Below are 23,176 nucleotides of genomic sequence, written 5' to 3' on the forward strand. Positions count from 1 at the left end.
CCTCCGGATTTCGTTACACTTTCCCCTACTCACAGTCTCCGCGGCCGCCTTGTTTCCTGCTGATCGGCTCACTCCGCACCGTGGTAGAAGGGTAGTCAGTGCCTGTTGCTGATGGAAGCTTTTGTTGCTAAGTCTTCTTCCTTTCTATTGCTGCAGCCTCGTGTTTTCTCCCAGCATAACGACGAGGGCGGTTGCCTCTCTTCGACGCTCTTTAGTTGCTTTGGTAGTCTTGCCGCAGGGTACGATCGGACTCGTCGCCACTGTAAAGTCTGTGGGTTGTACAGTTAATAACGACACAGACTTCAGGAGTAACAAACAAACAGGTCTTTACTATTCGAAGGTCAGGGCGAATCTGCCCAAGGAATCATGCCACAACACTTATATACCGGTGTGGTCACCGTCGGTATTACAGTATACAGAAGCCAAACAAGTAGTGCCACACCTAAAGTAGTTCTCTTAAAGGTGAACGGTTACATACAATAGTTCTCTTAAAGGTAGACGGGTACATACACTACAGCCCACATTCCATAAACAATTTAAAAAAAAATCTGCACTGCACACCCTCCAAGGCCATTATATCCTTCCTAAGGTGTGGTGCCCAGAACTGAACACAGTACTCCAGATGGGGTACAGGTTGAACACCGGTAATCCAGCACCCGACGGTCCGGCACCTTCAGTGGTCCGGCACGAGGAAGGTCCTGCTGTCACATTCCCTCCCTGGGATGGGTCCGGCTCGGGTCCCGGGACCGCCGCCGGGTCAGGATCAGCGCCTGGACCGCGCAGCATCAACGACGGCTCGGCGGAGCGATGGAGCCCGAGCCCGAGCCCAAGCTGTCCGTGGGCGGCGGGGTCGGCGGCGGCACAGGGAGGGCAGCAGCAGGAAGAGGAGGAGCAGGTGGTGGCGGTGTTTGTGGTGACTTTCGACACCTTCAGTGGTTCGGAATTTTCAGTGGTCCGGCACCGGCCTGGTCCCAAGGGTGCCGGATTACCAGGGTTGTACCTGTATAAGCAGAGCTCTGTGCAGCTACAACATAAATTCCACCCCTTTGTATTTCAGCTCTCTTGAGTTAAAGGGCAACGTTCCATCAGTCTTTTCAATTGTTTTTTGTACCTGTCAACTAGCTTTTAGTGATTTCTGTACTTGGAGCCCTAAATCTCTGCTCATCCACAGTTCCTAGCTTCTTGGCATTTAGAAAATACTCTCATCTACTTTCTTAGGTGCAAATCATCATACAATCCCACATTTAACTCCATATGGTCTGAACTCCCCACTCACTTAATCTATCAATGGCATTTTGCAAATTTGCTGGCAGGATATTCATCAAGCTAAACACTGTCTTATACACACACATATGGAATTATTTATCACTGTGGAGTTGTTTATCATTTTATTCTGAAAGGGTGTACTAGATTTTGTGAAAATGTGAGGTAAGTGCCCCTTTCGAGTTACCATTGAGAACATTGGTTTCAGGGGGGAAGGAAAACACTAAGTTGGTATGAAACTTTGAAGGCAAAGATCCCTTTAATCCTCTCTTTAATTAATCAATATTGGGCTGGATGTTGCTTTTGCAAGAGAGGTCTTCTTTCTGGTTTGGCTTTTCTAGATAAAAGTCTAGATGCCTGTATTTGTTTGGTGATTAGATGATTGGATGGTTGAGACCATCTTAGTTGCTATTGTAAATGATGGGACATTGCTGGAATGGGCTCTGCACAGATTGTCTACCTGCTCAGTTGATGCATTGATGTTCCCTCGAGGGTTCTGGGACGTTTTAGTGATGTACTGCAATCTGCTCTGCTTTGTATTATGCAACTATTTTTTAACTAGGAACATACAAAAAAGGACAGGGAATGACCATCTGGTCCATCAAGGCCGCCTCTTCCAGACATGGTAAAGTCTTGCACAGAATTGCCCATACCCTCCCACCCCTCTCCGTGGTCACGCAATCTCCTAACAGAAACAAAAAAAAAAGAGAAAAGCCACTTAGGAAAATCTCTGAAAAATTCAACAAAGTTCCAGGAGATAGTATCTTGTGAGTCTCACTATCCCCAGCTATTCCACAATGTAACTTTTATATAATTATATAAATGCACTCCTCTTGCCAGAACTTGTCCTTTTAAAGGACTACAGTGAATCTATACTCACCACACATTTCAGTAATCTGTTCCAGAGGGTGAAGACTCTCTAAAATGAATATTTCCTGGCACCTAATCTAATTCTTTGCTTATATAAGTTATAAATTGTAAGAACACAGGGATATATACCCTGACAAGAATATGTATGAAAGGCATCAGATGAATTCTCAACCCTTCACCTTAATCCCTTGTCGAGGAACCATCTGGATTTACCACAAGTTTATGACTTTCTAAATGGTGAAAAGCTAAAAATGGTGGAGGTCCAAAGAGACGTGGGGTCCATGTAAATAGATCACTAAAATGTCATGGACAGGTATAGAAAATAATCCAAAAGGCTAATGGAATGCCGGCCTTTATATCTAGAGGACTAGAATACAAGTGGGTAGAAGTTATCCTGCAGCTATACAAAGCCCTGGTTAGACCACACCTGGAGCACTGTGAGCAGTTCTGGGCACCACACCTTAGGAAGGATATATTGGCCTTGGAGGGAGTGCAGCGCAGATTAACCAGAACTATACCTGGACTCCAAGGTTTAAATTACGAGAAGAGATTCCACAAAATAGGGTTGTATTAACTGGACCAGCCACATAAACACTGTGGCAACAAGAGCAGGTCAGAGGCTAGGTATTCTGCGGCGAGTGTCTCACCTCCTGTCTCCCCAAAGCCTTTCCACAATCTACAAGGCACAAGTAAGGAGTGTGATGGAATACTCTCCACTTGCCTGGTTGGGTGCAGCTCCAATAACACTCAAGAAGCTCGACACCATCCAGGACAAAGTAGCCCACTTGATTGGCACTCCATCCACCACCTTAAAAATTCACTCCCTCCACCACCGGCGCGCTGTGGTTGCAGTGTGTACCATCTACAAGATGCACTGCAGCAACTCACCAAGGCTTATTCGGCAGCACCTCCCAAACCTGCGACCTCTTCCACCGAGAAGGGCAAGGGCAGCAGCTGGATGGGAACACCACCACCTCCAGGTTCCCCTCCAAGTCAAACACCATCCTGACTAAGAAGTATATCTCCGATCCTTCATCGTCGCTGGGTCAAAATCCTGGAACTCCCTCCCTAACAGCACTGTGGGAGTACCTTCACCACACGGACTGCAGCAGTTCAAGAAGGCAGCTCACCACCACCTTCTCAAGGGCAATTAGGAATGGACAATAAATGCTAGCCTTGCCAGCGATGCCCACATCCCAGGAACAATTTTTTCTTAAATCTGCGCTGCACACCCTCCAAGGCCAATATATCCTTCCTAAGGTGTGGTGCCCAGAACTGAACGCTGTACTCCAGATGGGATATAAGCAGAGCTCTGTGCAGCTACAACATAAATTCCACCCCTTTGTATTTCAGCTCTCTTGAGTTAAAGGGCAACGTTCCATCAGTCTTTTCAATTGTTTTTTGTACCTGTCAACTAGCTTTTAGTGATTTCTGTACTTGGAGCCCTAAATCTCTGCTCATCCACAGTTCCTAGCTTCTTGGCATTTAGAAAATGCTCTCATCTACTTTCTTAGGTGCAAATCATCATACAATCCCTCTTTGAACTCCATATGATCTGAACTCCCCACTCACTTAATCTCTCAATGTCACTTTGCAACTTTGTTAGCAGGATGTTCAACAAGCTAAACACTGTCTTATACACACACATATGTAATTATTTATCACTGTGGAGTTGTTTATCACTTTATTCTGAAAGGGTGTACTAGATTTTGTGAAAATGTGAGCTAAGTGCCCCTTTCAAGTTACCATTGAGAACATTGCTTTCAGGGGGGAAGGAAAACACTAAGTTGGTATGAAACTTTGAAGGCAAAGATCCCTTTAATTCTATCTTTAATTAAGCAATATTGGGCTGTGTTGTATCTATGCTTTAATGCGTTCAATCAAGCATGTAGATACGTCGAATTAAATCAGAGTCAGGCAGACAGGCTTAGAACTGTGATCTTTACTTTATTGGTAAAATGGCTGACTGCTGCTTTCCCGAGTAATTCCATAATGCAATGCACATTACATTACTGTATTAACTGGTGCTAAACTCGCACATTACATTACCGTATTGACTGGTGTCAAACTCGCAATCAATACACGACATCCCCCTTTTCCTTGGAAACAAACTTGCAGTTTACAAACAGTTGCTTACAATAACACTGCATAACTTATTTGATTTATAAACTTTTTACAAACTTGTGTCTTACCACACAACTAAATCATTCCCAGGTTTAAACGTTTAACATCACCCATGCAGTTCTCGCACAGTTTATGTTGTGACATAATCAGACATTCTTTGGGGTTTTCTTTTAACCCTTTGAGGTCTGGTTATATTGGGTATGTCTGACATGTTGGTGTCAGTGGGTATTGCCTGTGTCACAGTGGTATGTGTGTCAGGGTCTACTATACTGTCCTCAGTCCCTTGTGTTTCCTCCTGCTCATGGAGTGTCTCCTTTGATTCATTGGTTCTGTATTTCTTCACAAACGTAGTGTTTCTCGAGTAGCGTGCTCCATCTGGAGATTCTACTACTACCTGACTCCCTGTTTTACTCAAAACTTTGTGCGGTGTGGCATTAAAAGGAGTGGTGAACTTGTCCACTTTGTCCTGCCGTACCAGCACCGTGTCGCCAACTTCCACCTCTGAGTATTGTGTTCTCCGCTGTTCATCTGCGTATAGTTTGGACTTGCCTTTTTGTTCTGCGTCCCGGTCATGTACTTCCATGTCTGAGCGCGACTCTGTGATGTCTGGCAGCTTTCCTCTCATTTTCCATTTAAAGAGCAGCTCTGCTGGGCTCTTTCCTGTTGTGGCATGGTCAATGCTCCTGTACACAGTCACATATTTTCTAAGTTCACGTTTCCAATCTAGTCCTTCTGACTGAGTAATTCTGATTCTCTTCATCAGCGATGCATTCTGGCGCTCGACTTCTCCGTTAGCCTGAGCCCATTTTGCTGCCGTTTTCAGGTGTTTGATCCCGTTGTTTTCACAGTATTCTTTGAATAATTCAGATCTGAATTGGGGACCATTATCAGATTTGCAGGTGATTGGCAAACCATGACGGCTGAAGATTGACTCTAAACTATCAATAACCTTCTCTGTTGTTGTGGAGGTCATGATGTCATATTCATAGTAGCGACTATAATAATCAACTACCACAAGAATGGAGTGGTTGGATGGCAAGGGTCCCAGTAAGTCTATAGCTACATCCTGCCAGGGGCCCTCCGGTAATGGTGTTGGTCTCAACGGTTCAGGTGGCTACTGTCTGTCAGCCATGGCACGCTTTACAGTGTTTTTCAGCTGCCTTGTCCATGCCAGGCCACCAAACCTTGGTTCTGAGATGTTGCTTTGTTCCAACTATTCCCAAGTGTCCTTCATATGCTAACACCAGGGCTCATGCGTGTAACACTGTGGGTAGCACGATGAGTGTTCCCCGAAGAACTAGGTACCCCACTACGCACAGCTCGTTTGCAACTGCTGCATAAGCTTTACAGTTCTCAAAATGTCCATTTGTGATTGCCTTCTGTACCTCAATCAGCTCTGGGTCGGTAGCAGAGGCTTCCTCCACCTCTCTAGTAGTGAGTGCTTTTGGTGTCGCACTCACAGCTACAAATCTCACGTATTCATCTGAGCCATGAGAATGTCTCTCCTGTTTTGCTGTCTCCCCTAGCAATCGTGACAGTGGGTCTGCAATGTTTTGCTTGCCTGGAATGTGTATCACCTTAAAATCGTACGGCTGTAATCTAAGTACCCATCTCTCTATACGGGCACAGGGTTTAGAGTGTGGGCCGTATATCACTTGTAATGGCTTATGGTCAGTTACCAAGTTAAATTTTCGGCCATACACATATGGATGCAGCATCTCACAAGCCCATACAAGAGCTAAGGCCTCTCTCTCTGTTTGAGAGTATTTCCTCTCAGTCTGCTAAACTACGACTTACATAGCATATTGGCACCTCTTGTCCCTGTTGGTCCTGAACTAGTACTGCGCCTAAACCTACAGGACTGGCATCTGCTATCACCTTGGTTGGTGCGTCCTTATCAAAATATGCTAAAGTGCCGGCTCTGGCCAACTCTTCCTTGAGTGCACTGAATGACTGTCTCTGTTGTGATCCAAATTTAAATGGTGCTTTTCTCGTCAGGCGTCGCAGTGGCTCTGATAGCGTTGCAAACTGTGGGATGAATCTGCTACTGTACCCAACGAGTCCCAAGAAACTCCCCACCTCTGTAGCATTCTCTGGTTCCCGAGCTTCTGCCACCACTCACACTCTCTCTGCTGTTGGTCCAATGCCCTTTTCAGACAACAGGATTCCCATGAAAATCAATCGATCCATGTTGAATTGGCACCTCTGAGTTTAGTGTCAGTCCACTTTCCATTAGTCTGGTCATGACAGCGTGCAGGCGTCTATCGTGCGTTTCCTGGTCGTGTGCATGCACGATAATGTTGTCTGAGATGTTTTCAACACCCTCTATTCCAGCTAAGGCATTAGCTATCTCGTGCTGATATTGCTCACTAGCTGAAGATACACCGAATATCAGCCTCTTGTACCTGTATACTCCGTTATGTACTGCAAACGTTGTGATTTCTCGTGACTCAGTGGTCAGTTCTAGCTGGTGATAACCCCATTTCAGGTCTAGCTTACTAAACACCGTCGAGCCGTTCATACCTTGGAGTATCTCATCAACGGTGGGGATTGGATATCATTCTCTCACTATTGCCTGGTTTGCTCGTCTCATGTCTAGGCATAACCTTACATCCTTATCCGCTTTTGGTACAATAACCACAGGATTTACCCATGGGGTGGGACCAGTTACAGGTTTGATAATGTCCATGTCCCTCAATTGTTTTATTTTGGCCTCTACTGCCCCCCTTAAGTTGAATGGTATACGCCTGAGTGGCTGGGCCACAGGCTTCACTTGTGGGTCGATATACAAACTGATCTGTTTTGTGTTCAGCCTTCCTACTCCCTGGAACACCTTTGGATACCGCTGTTCTAGTAGCTGTCTTACATCTACCACAGCTGAGACATCTGCGCCTATTTTTAAAACTCCCAGCTTCATGGCTGTCTCCCTTCCTAGCAACGGCTCTCCGTGGCCTTTAACCACAATGAACTCTGCCTGCTCAGTTCTCTTACCTATTGTAATCCCACATGCGAATACACCTTTAACTGACAGTGGTCGGCTAGAAGCATAAGAGAATAACTTTCTCTCTGTCTTAGGGACATGTGACTGACACTTAATGTGTTCTGACTTTAATCCCTCCCATGTATTCTCATCTATCACATTATTAGTTGCACCCGAATCAATTAACATTCTCAGGTTTATTCCCCCCACACAAAAGGTAAGTCTCTCTGTCACATTATTTCCAGTAACAGCAAATGCACAGTTATTTTGTTCCTCTACATTGTTCACACTGTGTTTCCTTGTACCCTTTGTGCGGCATACTTTGGAGAAATGATCCTTTCCCTTGCACTTATGACACGTTTGTCCGCGTGCTGGGCATTTCGGATCTCTGCCCATGTGGTCTGTGTGTCCACATCTGTAACATTTCCTTTCGTTCCTATCGCCATTTCCCTTTGGTTTCTCTGTCGAGCTTTTCGCACAATACCCTCTTTTCTGTGTAACACGATGAACAATATCTGTCTCCGCCTTCTCTGTACATGACATGGCTGACATCTGCTCCTCGACGTTTTCACATAGTGAGGCCAATTGTAACGTGCGGGCGAGCGGTAGACCATGCCCTTTCTCCAGCAATTTCCTCCGCACATAGACTGACGTGCACCTACTCAGGATAGTGTCTCTTATTTGATTATCCGCATCCCCCCAAAAGCACAGTCTTTAGCAGCCTGTCGCAAGCGAGTAGCAAATTATTGCACAGTCTCACCTGCCTTCTGGGACAACTTATGAAAAGTCTGTCTAGCAAATGCTGCGTTGACCTGGGGCACGAAGTAATGATTCAAAGCACTAACCACCGCCGTGTAGTCTGCTGGCTCTCCTGTGTCCGGTAGAGTCGAAAAGATATCCTGGACATCTGGTCCTGCTAGGTGTAGAAGTAGAGCTCTTCTCCTCTGCTTTGTGGCAGCTGTAGAAGTACCGTCGATAATGAGTCCTTTGCCGTCGGCATAAAGCTCAAAAGACGTTAACCACCTCGTCCATCTTGGACCCAACGTGGCTGGCTCGGCGAAGCAAGCAAAATTTTGAATGGCGGCCTTCTCCATCCTAACTAACTAAAACTTGGGCAACTACCTTTTTAAAAAGATTCTGTCCATTATCCTCGTCGCCAATGTTGTATCTATGCTTTAATGCGTTCAATCAAGCATGTAGATACGTCGAATTAAATCAGAGTCAGGCAGACAGGCTTATAACTATGATCTTTACTTTATTGGTAAAATGGCTGACTGCAGCTTTCCTGGGTAATTCCCATAATGCAATGCATATTACATTACCGTATTGACTGGTGTTAAACTCGCACATTACATTACCGTATTGACTGGTGTCAAACTCGCAATCAATACACGACAGGCTGGATGCTGCTTTTGCAAGAAAGTTCTATTTTCTGGTTTGGCTTTTCTAGCTAAAAGTCTAGATGCCTGTATTTGTTTGGTGATTAGATGATTGGATGGTTGAGACCATCTTTAGTTGCTATTGTAAATGATGGGACATTGCTGGAATGGGCTCTGCACAGATTGTCTACCTGCTCAGTTGATGCATTGATATTCCCTCAAGGGTTCTGGGACGTTTTAGTGATGTACTGCAATCTGCTCTGCTTTGTGTTATGCAACTATTTTTAAACTAGGAACATACAAAAAAGGACAGGGAATGACAATCTGGTCCATCAAGGCCGCCCCTTCCAGACATGGTAAAGTCTTGCACAGAATTGCCCATACCCTCCCACCACTCTCCGTGGTCACGCAATCTCCTAACAGAAACAAAAAAAGAGAAAAACCTGTGACCAATTTAGGAAAAACTCTGAAAAATTCAACAAAGTTCCAGGAGATAGTATCTTGTGAGTCTCACTATCCCCAGCTATTCTGCAATGTAACTTTTATATAATTATAAAGTGCACTCCTCTTGCCAGAACTTGTCCTTTTAAAGGACTACAGTGAATCTATACTCACCACACACTTCAGTAATCTGTTCCAGAGGGTGAAGACTCTCTAAAATGAATATTTCCTGGCACCTAATCTAATTCTTTGCTTATATTAGTTATAAATTGTAAGAACACAGGGATATATACCCTGACAAGAATATGTATGAAGGGCATCAGATGAATTCTCAACCCTTCACTTTAATCCTTTGTCGAGGAACCATCTGGATTTACCACAAGTTTATGACTTTCTAAATGGTGAAAAGCTAAAAATGGTGGAGGTCCAAAGAGACGTGGGGTCCATGTAAATAGATCACTAAAATGTCATGGACAGGTATAGAAAATAATCCAAAAGGCTAATGGAATGCCGGCCTTTATATCTAGAGGACTAGAATACAAGGGGGTAGAAGTTATCCTACAGCTATACAAAGCCCTGGTTAGACCACACCTGGAATACTGTGAGCAGTTCTGGGCACCACACCTTAGGAAGGATATATTGGCCTTGGAGGGAGTGCAGCATGGGTTTACCAGAACTATACCTGGACTCCAAGGGTTAAATTACGAGAAGAGATTCCACAAAATAGGGTTGTATTAACTGGACCAGCCACATAAACACTGTGGCAACAAGAGCAGGTCAGAGGCTAGGTATTCTGCGGCGAGTGTCTCACCTCCTGTCTCCCCAAAGCCATTCCACCATCTACAAGGCACAAGTAAGGAGTGTGATGAAATAATCTCCACTTGCCTGGTTGGGTGCAGCTCCAATAACACTCAAGAAGCTCGACACCATCCAGGACAAAGTAGCCCGCTTGATTGGCACTCCAAACACCACCTTAAAAATTCACTCCCTCCACCACCAGCGCACTGTGGTTGCAGTGTGTACCATCTACAAGATGCACTGCAGCAACTCACCAAGGCTTCTTCGGCAGCACCTCCCAAACCCGAGACCTCTTCCACCGAGAAGGACAAGGGCAGCAGCTGGATGGGAACACCACCACCTCCAAGTTCCCCTCCAAGTTACACACCATCCTGACTTAGAAGTATATCTGAGTGCGAGTAGCAGAGAGTGCTGTGAGTTTGGGTAAGTGAGAGAGTTAGGGTAAGTGGGGTGTTAGGCGCTGTTTCTGCTTTGTTTCTGGCCTTGTTTTCCCTGCCAGCCTAGGATTAGCAGCAAACGCAGAGGCGGAGCAAAGAGGCGAGGCCCAGTCGAGGCAGCCGGGAGCAGCAGCGGGTGTCGAGTCGGAGCAGCGAGGCGAGGCAGCCTAAACAGGCTCCACAGGCAACATTCCAAAGGGAGGTCAGAATTCAAAAGTGACATCACAGTCAAGCTGGTTGGTGATTGGCTGGTTGGTGAGTACATTTCCTTCCCTTTTAAACCTTTATAAGTTGGTAAGTTCAATTAAATAGAGGTGTGATATTCATCATCTAGAATCGGGGCAGAGGGTATTTAAAAATAATAATAATAAATTTATAATTACATAGAATGGGAGAGCAGGTGATGTGTTACTGCTGCAATATGTGGGAGCTGGTGGACACCATTGAGGTTCACAGTGATCACATGTGCAGTAAGTGCTGGCTGCTCGAGGTACTCCGGCTTCGTGTTGATGAGCTGGAGTCCGAGCTTCAAACATTGCGACACATCAGGGAGGGGGAGAGTTATCTGGACTCTGTGTTCCAGGAAGTAGTCACACCAATTAGATTAACTAATTCAGATGTAGTCTGTGGTCAGGGACAGGAGGGTGTGACTATGAGTGAGGCAGGTACGGGGATCCAGGAGGTAGTGTTGGAGGAGCCGCAGCCCTTGCTCTTGTCCAACAGGTTTGAGGCTATTACTCCCTGTGAGGACGGGAACGGGGACTGCAGGGAGGATGAGCAACCTGGCCACAGCACCGTGGAACGAGGGGCCATTCAAGTGGGGGGAGTAAAAAGAAATGTTGTAGTGGTAGGGGATAGTATCGTTAGGGGGATAGATAGGGTTCTTTGCAGCCGAGAGTGAGAGTCCCGAAGGCTGTGTTGCCTGCCCGGTGCCAGGGTTAAGGACATCTCCTCTGGGCTGGAGAGAAACTTGGAGTGGGAGGGGGAGGATCCAGTTGTCGTGGTCCATGTTGGTACCAACGACATAGATAGGACAAGGAAATAGGTTCTGCTGAGGGAGTATGAGCAGCTAGGGGCCAAATTAAAAAGCAGGACCACAAGGGTAATAATCTCTGGATTACTACCTGAGCCACGAGCAAATTTGGCTAGGGTAAATAAAATCAGAGAGTTAAATGCGTGGCTCAAAGACTGGTGTGGGAGAAATGGGTTTTGCTTCTTGGGACACTGGCACCAGTATTGGGACAGGAGAGAGCTGTTCCGTTGGGATAGACTTCACTTGGCCAGTGCTGGGACTAGAATCCTGGTGAATCGAATAACTAGGGCTGTAGAGAGGGCTTTAAACTAATTACTGGGGGGGGAGGTTTCAAGAGAGCGAAAAATAAAAATGTCAGCGGAGAAGGCAATAGAGCAAGGTAGCAGTGGGGGAATTAAAAACCAGAGCGTGTCAGGGAGGGACAGAATATATAAAGATATAAAGGTAAAGTAGTAAAAAGGGTAAAAGCAGGAATAAATTGTCACAAAACATATTTAAAAGTTCTTTATCTGAATGCACGCAGCATTCGTAACAAAATAGATGAGTTGACGGTACAAATAACTACACATGGGTATGATCTGGTGGCCATTACAGAAACATGGCTGCAAGGTGACCATGACTGGGAACTAAACATCCAGGGGTATTTGACTATTAGGAAGGACAGACAGAAAGGAAAGGGAGGTGGGGTGGCTATGTTAATAAAGGATGGAATCACTGCAATAGTGAGGAATTATATTGGGTCAAAGGATCAGGATAGTGAAACAGTTTGGGTGGAGATAAGGAATAATAAGGGGAAAAAGTCACTAGTGGGCGTAGTCTATAGGCCTCCTAACAGTTGCAACTCTGTTGGTCGGAGTATAAATCAGGAAATAGTTGGGGCTTATAATAAGGGAACAGCTAAAATCATGGGAGATTTTAACTTTCATATTGACTGGACAAATCAAACTGGGCAGGGCAGCCTTGAGGAAGAGTTCATAGAGTGCATTAGGGATGGGTTCCTTGAGCAGTATGTTACTGAACCAACCAGGGGCCAGGCAATCTTAGATCTGGTCCTGTGTAATGAGACAGGATTAATAAAAAATGTCCTCGTAAAGGAGCCCCTTGGAATGAGTGCCCATAACATGGTTGAATTCCAAATTCAGTTGCAGGGTGAGAGAGTTGGATCTCAAACCAGCGTACTAAGCTTAAATAAAGGAGACTATGAAGGTATGAGAGCAGAGTTGACTAAAGTGGACTGGGAAAATAGATTAAGGTGTAAGACGGTACATGAGCAGTGGTGTACATTCAAGGAGATATTTCACAACTTTCAAGAAAAATATATTGCACTGAGGAAAAAGGGGCGTAAAAGAAACGGTGGCATAGTGGTTAGCACTGTTGCCTCACAGCGCCAGGGACCCGGGTTCAAATCCGGCCTCGGGTGACTGTCTGTGTGGAGTTTGCACATTCGCCCCGTGTTTGCGTGGGTTTTCTCCGGGTGCTCCAGTTTCCTCCCACAGTCCAAAGATGTGCGGGTTAGGTTGATTGACCATGATAAAAATTGGCCCTTAGTGTTAGGGGGGATTAAATACGTGGGGTTACGGGGATAGGGCTTGGGTGGGAAGGCTGTCGGTGTAGGGACCGGGTGCTAGGGTTTGGATGATCAGCCATGATCTCGTTGAATGGCGGAGCAGGCTCGAAGGGCCAAATGGCCTACTCCTGTTCCTATCTTCTATGTTTCTATGTTTCTAAAAGACAGCCATCCGTTGCTAAGTAAAGTAATAAAGGATAGTATCCGACTGAAAACAAGGGCATATAAAGTAGCCAAATCTAGTGGGAGGATAGAAGATTGGGAAGCATTTAAAAGCCAGCAAAGAATAACTAAAAGATTAATTAAGAAAAAGAAGATAGTTTATGAAAGTAAACTAGCAAAAAATATAAAAACAGATAGCAAGAGTTTCTACAGTTATATAAAAAAAAGGGTGGCTAAAGTGAATGTTGGTCCCTTAGAGGACGAGACCGGGAAATTAGTAGTGGGGAACATGGAGATGGCAGAAACGCTGAACAAATATTTTGTATCAGTCTTTACAGTAAAGGACACTAAAAATATCCCAACACTGGACAAACAGGGGGCTATAGGGGGGGAGGAGCTTAACACGATTAAAATCACTAAGGAGGTGGTACTCGGTAAGATAATGGGACTTAAGGCGGATAAATACCCTGGACCTGATGGCTTACATCCTAGGGTCTTGAGAGAAGTGGCGGTAGGGATTGCGGATGCATTGGTGGTAATTTTCCAAAGCTCCCTGGATTCAGGCAAGGTCCCAGCAGATTGGAAAACTGCTAATGTAACGCCGTTATTTAAAAAGGGAGGTAGACAAAAGGCTGGAAACTATAGACCAGTTAGCCTAACATCTGTGGTTGGTAAAATGTTGGAGTCCATTATTAAGGAAGCAATGACAGGACATTTGGATAAGCATAATTTAATCGGACAGAGTCAGCATGGTTTTATGAAGGGGAAGTCATGTTTGACAAATTTGCTCGAATTCTTTGAGGACGTAACAAACAGGGTGGCTAAAGGGGAACCAGTGGATGTGGTGTATTTGGACTTCCAAAAGGCATTTGACAAGGTGCCACACAAAAGATTCCTGCACAAGATAAAAAAAATCATGGGATTGGGGGTAATATACTGGCATGGGTGGAAGATTGGCTATCTAACAGAAAACAGAGAGTTGGGATAAATGGTTCATTCTCGAGTTGGCAATCAGTAACTAGTGGTGTTCCGTAGGGGTCAGTGCTGGGACCCCAACTCTTTACAATCTCGAGGAGGGGACCAAGTGCAATATATCCAAGTTTGCTGACGATACAAAGATGGGAGGGAAAGCAGTGAGTGAGGAGGACATAGAAAACCTGCAAAAGGACATAGACAAGCTAAGTGAGTGGGCAGAAATTTGGCAGATGGAATATAATGTTGGAAAGTGTGAGGTTATGCACTTTGGCAGAAAAAATCAAAGAGCAAGTTATTATCTAAATGGAGAGAAACTGCAAAGTGCTACAGTACAAAGGGATCTGGGGGTCCTGGTGCATGAAACACAGAAGGTTAGTATGCAGGTACAGCAGGTGATCAGGAAGGCCAATGGAATCTTGGCTTTTATTGCAAGGGGGATGGAGTATAAAAGCAGGGAAGTCTTGCTTCAGTTATACAGGGTACTGGTGAGGCCACACCTGGAATACTGCGTACAGTTTTGGTTTCCATATTTAAGAAAAGATATACTTGCTCTCGAGGCAGTTCAGAGAAGGTTCACTCGGTTGATTCTGGAGATGAGGGGGTTGACTTATGAGGAAAGGTTGAGTAGGTTGGGCCTCTACTCATTGGAATTCAGAAGAATGAGAGGCGATCTTATCGAAACATATAAGATTGTGAGGGGGCTTGATCGGGTGGATTCGGTGAGGATGTTTCCACTGATGGGTGAACTAGGGGGCATAATCTTAGAATAAGGGGCTGCCCTTTCAAAACTGAGATGAGGAGAAACTTCTTCACTCAGAGGGTGGTAAATCTATGGAATTTGCTACCCCAGAGAGCTGTGGAAGCTGCAACATTAAATAAATTTAAAATGGAGATAGACAGTTTCCTAGCTGATAAGGGAATTAGGGGTTACAGGGAGCGGGCAGGGAAGTGGACGTGAGTCTAGGTTCGGATCAACCATGATCCTATTGAATGGCGGAGCAGGCCCGAGGGGCCGTATGGCCTACTCCTGCTCCTACTTCTTATGTTCTTATGTTCTCTGTGCAGCTGCAACATAAATTCCACCCCTTTGTATTTCAGCTCTCTTGAGTTAAAGGGCAACGTTCCATTAGTCTTTTCAATTGTTTTTTGTACCTGTCAACTAGCTTTTAGTGATTTCTGTACTTGGAGCCCTAAATCTCTGCTCATCCACAGTTCCTAGCTTCTTGGCATTTAGAAAATGCTCTCATCTACTTTCTTAGGTGGAAATCATCATTGGTGGAGATCACATTGAACTCCATATGATCTGAACTCCCCACTCACTTAATCTATCAATGTCACTTTGCAACTTTGTTAGCAGGATGTTCAACAAGCTAAACACTGTCTTATACACACATATGGAGTTGTTTATCACTGTGGAGTTGTTTATCACTTTATTCTGAAAGGGTGTACAAGATTTTGTGAAAATGTGAGGTACATAGATACATAGATACATAGAAGATAGGAGCAGGAGTAGGCCATTCGGCCCTTCGTGCCTGCTCCGCCATTTAATGAGATCATGGCTGATCCTTTAATTCAGTATCCCGTCCCCGCCTTCTCTCCGTAACCCTTAACCCCTTTTGCCCGTAGAAATATATCTAATTCCCTCTTAAATATATTTAATGAGCTGGCGTACACTGCCCTCTGTGGCAATGAGTTCCACAGGTTCACCACTCTCTGAGTGAAGAAATTCCCCCTCATCTCTGTCCTAAATGGTTTAGCCCTTATCCTTAAATTATGTCCTCTAGTTCTGTTCTCACCCGCCAAGGGAAACATTCCTTCTGCATCCAGTCTGTCTAGACCTGTCAGAATTTTATACACTTCTATGAGGTCCCCTCTCAATCTTCTAAACTCCAGTGTGTACATCCCTAAACTACATAGTCTCTCCTCATAGGTCATTCCCGCCATTCCTGGTATCAGCCTGGTGAATCGCCGCTGCACCCCCTCCATGGCAAGAACATCCTTCCTCAGATGAGGCGACCAAAACTGTACACAGTACTCGAGGTGTGGTCTCACCAGTGCCCTGTACAGCTGCAGCAAGGTATCCCTGTTCCTGTATTCTAACCCTTTTGCTATGAAGGCCAGCATACCGTTTGCCTTCTTGACCGCCTGTTGCACCTGCATGCTCGCCTTCAGTGACTGGTGTACAAGAACACCCAGGTCTCTCTGTACTTCCCCCTCTCCCAATCTATTGCCATTTAAATAATAATTTGCCCTCCCGTTCCTGCACCCAAGGTGGATAACTTCGCACTTGTCCACATTATAGTGCATCTGCCATTTATCCGCCCAATCGCCCAGTCTGTCCAAATCGCTCTGGAGCTTCCTGGTCTCTTCCTCTGAGCCCACCCCACCTCCTAGTTTAGTGTCGTCTGCAAATTTGGAAATGCTGCATCCGACTCCCTGATCCAGGTCATTAATGTAAATTGTGAACAGCTGGGGGCCCAGGACAGATCCCTGTGGTACCCCACTTGTTACTGCCTGCCATTCAGAAAATGAGCCGTTTATTCCAACTCTCTGTTTTCTATCTGACAGCCAGTTCCCTATCCACGCCAAAACTTTCCCCTTTATCCCATGAGCCTCAATTTTCCATGCTAATCTTTTATGTGGGACCTTATCGAAGGCCTTTTGGAAGTCCAGGTACACCACATCTACTGGCTCTCCCCCATCTATTCTACCAGTTACTCCCTCAAAAAATTCCAATAGATTAGTCAAGCACGATTTACCCTTTGTAAATCCATGTTGACTCTGTCCTATCCTGTCCCCATTTGCTAAGTGCTCCGCTATTTCATCCTTAATGATGGACTCCAGCATTTTGCCCACAACTGATGTAAGGCTTACAGGTCTGTAATTACCTGCTTTTTCCCTACCCCCCTTTTTGAATAGTGGGGTAACGTTAGCTACCCTCCAATCCATCGGCACTGTTCCCGAGTCTAATGAATTCTGAAAAATCATCCTTAGTGCATCCGCTATCTCTAGGGCCACCTCCTTCAGTACCCTAGGATGCATGTTATCAGGCCCTGGGGATTTGTCCACCTTCAATCCCTTTAGCTTCCTTAACACCATATCCTTAGAGATATTGATTTGCGTCAGTTCCTCCTTTGCCAATGTCCCTATTTTTCCCGATATCCCAGGGAGGTTTTTTGTGTCTTCCTTCGTAAAGACTGACCCAAAGTATGCATTTAGTTGATCTGCCATTTCCTTATTTCCCATTATATATTCCCCCGTATCTGACTGCAATGGACCAACTTTGGTTTTCACCAGTCTTTTCCTTTTGATATATTTATAAAAGCTTTTGGAGTTAGTTTTTATATTTTCCGCCAGCTTGTTTTCGTAAGCTATTTTGCCCCTCTTGATCATGCCCTTTGCCCTCCTTTGCTCTATCTTAAACTGTTCCCAATCTTCCGCTCTGGCGCTTTTTTTGGCTATTTTATACGCCCTATCTTTGGATTTTATGCTGTCTCTAATTTCCCCTGTTATCCACGGTTGAGTCACCTTTTTAGATTTCCTTTTATGCCAGATTGGTATAAACAATTTTTGCAATTTTGTCATTCTATCTTTAAATGTTTGCCATTGCCTTCTTGCACATATCACAGGTAAGGTGTGATATGTGCAAGAAGGCTGTTCCTGATGGCAGGGGAGTCCAGAACCAGGGGTCACAGTCTAAGGATAAGGAGTAAGCCATTTAGGACTGAGATGAGGAGGAATTTCTTCACCCACAGAGTGGTGAACCTGTGGAATCCTCTACCACAGAAGACAGTTCATTAAATATATTCACGAAGGAGTTAGATATATTTCTTAAGGCAAAGGGGATCAAGGGATATGGGGAGAAAGCCGGGACAGGGTACTGAATTTGGATGATCAGCCATGATCGCATTGAATGGCGGAGCTGGCTTGAGGGGCCAAATGGCCTACTCCTGCTCCTATCTTCTATGTTTCTATGTAAGTGCCCCTTTCGAGTTACCATTGAGAACATTGCTTTCAGGGGGGAAGGAAAACACTAAGTTGGTATGAAACTTTGAAGGCAAAGATCCCTTTAATCCTCTCTTTAATTAATCAATATTGGGCTGGATGCTGCTTTTGCAAGAGAGGTCTTCTTTCTGGTTTGGCTTTTCTAGATAAAAGTCTAGATGCCTGTATTTGTTTGGTGATTAGATGATTGGATGGTTGAGACCATCTTAGTTGCTATTGTAAATGATGGGACATTGCTGGAATGGGCTTTGCACAGATTGTCTACCTGCTCAGTTGATGCATTGATATTCCCTCGAGGGTTCTGGGATGTTTTAGTGATGTACTGCAATCTGCTCTGCTTTGTGTTATGCAGCTATTTTTAAACTAGGAACATACAAAAAAGGACAGGGAATGACAATCTGGTCCATCAAGGCCGCCCCTTCCAGACATGGTAAAGTCTTGCACAGAATTGCCCATACCCTCCCACCCCTCTCCGTGGTCACACAATCTCCTAACAGAAACAAAAAACAAAGAGAAAAACCTGTGACCAATTTAGGAAAGTTCCAGGAGATAGTATCTTGTGAGTCTCACTATCCCCAGCTATTCCGCAATGTACTTTTTATATAATTATAAAGTGCACTCCTCTTGCCAGAACTTGTCCTTTTAAAGGACTACAGTGAATCTATACTCACCACACATTTCAGTAATCTGTTCCAGAGGGTGAAGACTCTCTAAAATGAATATTTCCTGGCACCTAATCTAATTCTTTGCTTATATAAGTTATAAATTGTAAGAACACAGGGATATATACCCTGACAAGAATATGTATGAAGGGCATCAGATGAATTCTCAACCCTTCACCTTAACCCCTTGTCGAGGAACCATCTGGGTTTACCACAAGTTTATGCCCAGATTTGGCTCACTGATTTGTCTTACATCAACCAGTTCAGATTATATTAGCATTTACACGAACAACCTCCCATCAGAAGTCAAACAACAAAGTGATGAACTAACAATTAACCTTAGAATCATAGTTAACAGCACTTAAACATTGAATATACAAATAATTAATAGCTAGGGTTAATTGACAAAATAACTAACAGAGGTTAGAAAGGCAGTTCAGTATGTCACAGTAATTCAGCTGCAACTGCTTGCTGATTATAATTCACAGTTACGATCAGAGTCTTAAATTGATGTAAATTGATATCAATACAGCTTTGATTGGCTGCTTGGCAGCGTTGAATGGCAGCTCAGTATACCAATCCTCAACACCCAGAATTGAGAGGTCAGTTTCTCTAACTCTGGGTGTTAAGGGTTGTTCTGCCGAACTGCCAGTCAAAGTTGCTAACTTGAATGAAAAGCTGCCTCCTATTGTGTGGAAGCCTGTTGCCATGAATAATGAATGTAAACCATCCTAACCATAGCGTCGGAGCTGCTATAGCTTATACACAATGGGATAGATTTTGACTCTGCGATAGTGTAAAACAGGTGATAGCGAATCAGCAGCCCGTTTTTCATCTCTCCCGATAGTTATTTCCATTAAGGATAGCATGCCGGACATCCCAAGGAAACTAATACTGAATCAGGGATGGGGACTCACTAAAATTAATGTAAGCAAAATAACAGTAATGATGAAAATAATGGCACTAAAGAGCGACAAATCCCCAGGACCAGATGGTTTCCATCCCAGGGTTTTAAAGGAAGTAGGTGAGCACATTGCAGATGCCCTAACTATAATCTTCCAAAGTTCTCTCCATTCAGGAACCGTTCCTTTAGATTGGAAAATTGCACATGTCACGCTGCTATTTAAGAAAGGTGGGAGAGGGGAACCAGGGAATTATAGACCAGTTAGCCGAACATCTGTTATTGGGTAATTACTAGAGTCTATAATTAAGGATAGAGAGACTGAACACCTTGCTAATTTTCAGTTGATCAGAGACAGCCAGCATGGATTTGTAAACGGTAGGTCATGCCCAACGAACCTGATTGAATTTTTTGAAGAGGTGACTAAAGTAGTGGACAGGGGAATGTCTATGGATGTTATTTATATGAACTTTCAGAAGGCATTTTCTCAAGTCCCTCATAAGAGACTGTTAGCTAAAATGGAAGCTTGTGAAATTGAAGGAAATTATTGACCTGGTTAGGAAATTGGCTAGCGGCAGGAGACATTGAGTAAGGATAATGGGCAGGATGTGACTAGTGGTGTCCTGCAAGGAACTGTGTTGGGGCCTCAACTATTCACCGTATTTATTAATGACTTAGATGATGGGATAGAAAGACACATAACCAAGTTTGCTGATGAACAATGATAGGCGGCATTGTAAGCAGTGTAGATGGAAGCATAAAATGACAAAGAGATATTGATAGATTAAGCGAATGGGCAAAACTGTGGCAAATGGATTTCAATTAGGCAAATGTGAGGTCATCCACTTTGGACCTAAAAAAGGATAGAACAGGGTACTTTCTAAATGGTGAAAAGCTAAAAATGGTGGAGGTCCAAAGAGACGTGGGGTCCATGTAAATAGATCACTAAAATGTCATGGACAGGTATAGAAAATAATCCAAAAGGCTAATGGAATGCCGGCCTTTATATCTAGAGGACTAGAATACAAGGGGGTAGAAGTTATCCTACAGCTATACAAAGCCCAGTTCTGTAGAAGGGTTTCAACCCGAAACGTTAACTCTATCTCTCTCTCCACGGATGTTGCCTGGCCTGTTGAGTTTTTCCAGCGTTTTCTGTTGTTATTTCGGATTTCCAGCATCCGCAGTATTTTGCTATCGTACTTCTACACACAAAGTTATGCTAAACCTTTATAAAACACTGGTTAGGCATCAGCTGGAGTATTGTGTTCAATTTTGGGCACCACAGTTTAGGAAGGATGTCGAGCCTTGGAAAGCGTGCAGAAGAGATTTATTAGAATGGTACCAGGGATGAGGGACTTCAGTTATGTGGAGAGACTGTAGAAACTGTGGTTGTTCTCCGTAGAGCAGAGAAGATTAAGAGATTTGATAGAGGTGTTCAAAATCATGAATGATTTTGATAAGAGTAAATAAGGAGAAATTGTTTCTGGTGGCAGAAGGGTCGGTAACCAGAGGTCACAGATTTAAGGTGATTGGCAAAAGAACCAGAGGCGACATGAGGAAACAATTTTTTACACAGCGAGTGGTTGTGATCTGGAATGCACGGCCTGAAGGGATGGTGGAAACAGATTCAATAGTAATATTTAGAAGAGATTTGGATAAATACTTGAAGGAAAAAAATTACAGGGCTGAGGAAAGAGCGGGGAGTGGGACTTATTGGATAGCTCCACCAGAGAGCCAGCACAGGCACGATGGGCTGAACGGTCAACTTCTGTGCTGTATCATTCTAGGAGTCTATTAATAAAAGTCCTGGTAGATATAAATTTCAGCTTAGACACAGCTATCCGGGATCATGCTGAGATGGGGTAAAGGACACTTTAGTCTTTCTCCACAAACAGGAAAGTCCCAATTCAGATAAAGCTTGTGGCATATCAGCCACCTTTTCAAACAATTCCCCATCAAGGTTCAGAACTCCTATGCATGCAACAGAGGGATTTCATTGGGCAAACAGAAAAATTAACATCTTCCATTTAGATCGCACCTTTACTGTTAAAAATGTCCCAAGGCATTCAGGGTTTCCCAGAATGGGCGATTGGTCTCCCGGGCACTGCTACTGGCGACTCGGGAGATACGGGTCGTCAATGCACAGTATCCAGCTGTCGTGCCTTGCAACCAAACCGCGCTGTCTGAGCCCCGCTATTCAGAACACGCTGCTTCCTTGCTGCTTGTGAGGATGACAGCATCTGGGCCAACAAAAATCGCCTGGAAACTCCGTGAGTCCTGAGAGAGCATGTGGGAAAGGGGGAGAGAAACACAAACTGAGGGAGAGAAAGAGAGAAACACCAACTGAGGGAGGGAGAGAAACACAAACTGAGGGAGGGAGAGAGAGAGAAACACAAACTGAGGGAGAGAAAGAAACACAAACTGAGGGAGAGAGAGAAACACAAACTGAAGGAGAGAGAGAAACACAAATGGAGGGAGGGAGGGAGGTAGAAACACAAATTGAGGGAGGGAGAGAAACACAAACTGAGGGAGGGAGAGAAACACAAACTGAGGGTGGGAAAGAAATACAAACTGAGGGAGGGAGAGAAACACAAACTGAGGGAGGGAGAGAAACACAAACTGAGGGAGGGAGGGAGGGAGGGAGAGAAACACAAACTGAGGGAGAGAGAGAAACACAAACTGAGGGAGGGAGGGAGAAACACAAACTGAGGGAGGGAGAGAAACACAAACTGAGGGAGGGAGGGAGAAACACAAACTGAGGGAGGGAGGGAGAAACACAAACTGAGGGAGGGAGGGAGAAACACAAACTGAGGGAGGGAGGGAGAAACACAAACTGAGGGAGGGAGGGTGGGAGGAACACAAACTGAGGGAGGGAGGGTGGGAGGGAGAAACACAAACAGAGAGGGAGAAACACAAACTGAGGGAGGGAGAAACACAAACTGAGGGAGGGAGGGTGGGAGAAACACAAACTGAGGGAGGGAGGGTGGGAGAAACACAAACTGAGGGAGGGAGGGTGGGAGAAACACAAACTGAGGGAGGGAGGGTGGGAGAAACACAAACTGAGGGAGGGAGGGTGGGAGAAACACAAACTGAGGGAGGGAGGGAGAGAGAAACACAAACGGAGGGAGGGAGAGAGAAACACAAACTGAGGGAGGGAGGGAGAAACACAAACTGAGGGAGCGAGGGAAGGAGGAACACAAACTGAGGGAGGGAGAAACACAAAGGGAGGGAGGGAGGGAGAAACACAAACTGATGGAGGGAGGGAGAAACATAAACTGAGGGAGGGAGAGAGAGAGAGAAACACAGACTGAGGGAGGGAGGGAGAAACATAAACTGAGGGAGGGAGGGAGAAACATAAACTGAGGGAGGGAGAGAGAAACACAAACTGAGGGAGGGAGGGAGAAACACAAACTGAAGGAGGGAGGGAGAAACATAAACTGAGGGAGGGAGGGAGAAACATAAACTGAGGGAGGGAGAGAGAAACACAAACTGAGGGAGGGAGGGAGAAACACAAACTGAGGGAGGGAGGGAGAGAGAGAAACACAGACTGAGGAAGGGAGGGAGAAAGAAACACAAACT

Source organism: Somniosus microcephalus, chromosome 6 (genome assembly GCF_052327205.1).
Source record: "Somniosus microcephalus isolate GS21.2 chromosome 6, FLI_Smic_1.0, whole genome shotgun sequence".
In the NCBI taxonomy this organism is placed as follows: domain Eukaryota; kingdom Metazoa; phylum Chordata; class Chondrichthyes; order Squaliformes; family Somniosidae; genus Somniosus; species Somniosus microcephalus.